The sequence below is a fragment of the Trachypithecus francoisi genome, unplaced genomic scaffold (genome assembly GCF_009764315.1).
Source record: "Trachypithecus francoisi isolate TF-2019V2 unplaced genomic scaffold, Tfra_2.0 Contig01440, whole genome shotgun sequence".
NCBI lineage: Eukaryota > Metazoa > Chordata > Mammalia > Primates > Cercopithecidae > Trachypithecus > Trachypithecus francoisi.
This window is the reverse complement of record NW_022681431.1, coordinates 8,047,115-8,049,240: the sequence shown is the minus strand read 5'-3', so window position 1 is coordinate 8,049,240 and position 2,126 is coordinate 8,047,115. Positions and strand designations below refer to the sequence as shown.

At 43.3% G+C, this 2,126-nt stretch overlaps 1 pseudogene; it reads left to right on the top strand.

The window, feature by feature from the left end:
* Window positions 1-1,581: 1,581 nt before the first annotated feature.
* On the top strand, window positions 1,582-1,675 carry LOC117095967 (annotated as a pseudogene).
* Window positions 1,676-2,126: the final 451 nt, after the last annotated feature.

Here is a 2,126-nt window from a genome sequence, read left to right as displayed (position 1 = left end):
ATTGCACTCCAGCCTGAGAGAGAGAGCGAGACTCCATCTCAAAAAAAAGAAAGAAAGAAAGAAAGAAAGAGAGAGAGAGAGAGAGAGAGAGAGAGAGAGAGAGAGAGAAAAGAGTGTGAAGAGTGTGTGTTCTGTGTCAGACTGACCTTAACAGTCACTCTACACTTTCTAAGGGTGTGACATCAGGTGTCTATGTCTCACTGTTCTTATCTGTATAAGGAGAACACTGAAGGTATCTTTTCATAAAGCATTAGGGTGATGGGTAAATGATTGATACGTCAAGTCACTAGGAATTCTAAGAAGGGAAGCAGAAGAAAACACTCAAGGAAGATAATCAGCACTGTAAGTTTCACATGAATAAGGAATGTGTAGAGTGGAAAGAAAGGAAATGGCCAGGACGCTGTTGTTACTTTTCCAGGCCCTGTGCAGACTGCCCTAGTTATGGCCTACACTCGTTCCTGACATAAAAGCAGAATGAGAGGGCTAGGCTTGGTATTAGCAAGGGGAAGGAATTCTAAGGCATTAGGACAGACGTGGTGCGAAAGCCAAAGAACTTGAAGCTGAAAATAACCCTTCAGAACAGTCTAGACCTTGGCCTTCCACAACACTGTATTAAAACTACTGTAAGGTTAAGAGCCTGGGTAGTGGGAGGTGGAGCTTGCAGTGAGCTGAGATCCGGCCACTGCACTCCAGCCTGGGCAACAGAGCGAGACTCCCTCTCAAAAAAAAAAAAAAGAGCCTGGGTAGGAGGCTGAGTGTTGTGGCTTATGCCCAGAATTCCAGGCTTTGGGAGGCCAAGCTGGGAGGATCACTTTGATGCAACCCTGGGCAACATAATGATACCCTATCTCTGTAAAAACTACAAAATTTAGCTGTGCATGGTGGTTCACGCCTGTACTTCTGGCTACTCAGGAGGCTGAGGCAAGAGGGTCGCTTGAGCACAGGAGTTCAAAGCTGCAGTGAGCTATGATGACACCACTGCACTCCAGCCTGGGCGATAGAGTAAAACCCTGTCTCTTAAAAAATAAAATTAAAAGCCTTGGTAGAAGATGATGATGGGTGCTATCGTCCAAATGTGTCTTTCTAAACTTCATAGGTTGAAATCCTAATTCCCAAAGGTGATGGTGTTAAGAGGTAGGGCTTTTGGGAGATGATAAGGTCATGAAGGCAAATCCGTCATGAATGCGATAAGTGCCCTTATAAACGAGGACCTAGAGAGCTGCCTTGTCCCTTCCACCCTGTGAGGACACAGCAAGAAGGTGCCGTCTACCAAGTCAAGAGCAAGCCCTCACCAGACACGGAGTCTATGGGTGCCTTCGTCTCAGACTTCTAGCCACCGGCACTGTGGGAAATGAATTTCTGTTGGTTCTAAGTCTATGGTACTTTGTTACAGCAGCCCAAGGGGACTAAAACAGTGAGTTATGAAAGATGAATATAAATTTCGATGTAAAACAAAGAACTCAGCAGGATGTTTAACTCTAGGTGGAACCCAGATGCCACCTATGCTGCATGGCTCAGAAAGTTGCCAGACTGATGCAGGGGCTGATCCTTTTGAGATCCCTTCTATCGTAGTAATGATGTAAGGCTATACTTTCAGGGATCATTTCTGTAGTTCATCACCAGGGAAGTTCTCTGAACATGTAGAACACTGAGACAAGAAATAACTAAGATCAGAGGAGAACTGAAGGAGATAAAGACATGAGAAACACTTGAAAAAAAAATCAATGAATCCAGGACCTGGTTTTTGAAAAGATCAACAAAATAGATAGACCGCTAACCAGACTAATAAAGAAGAGAGAAGACTCAAATAGATGCAATAAAAAATGATGAAGGGGATATCACCACCAATCCCATAGAAATACATACTACCATCAGAGAATACTATAAACACATCTACACAAATAAACTAAAAAACCTAGAAGTGGTTAAATTCCTGGACACATACACTAACCCAAGTTTAAACCAGGAAGAAGTTGAATCCCTGAATAGACCAATAACAAGTTCTAAAATTGGAGCAGTAATTAATAGCCTACTGACCAAAAAAAGTCCAGGTCCAGACAGATTCACAGCCGAATTCTACCAGAGGTACAAAGAGGAGCTGGTACCATTCCTTCTGAAACTATTCC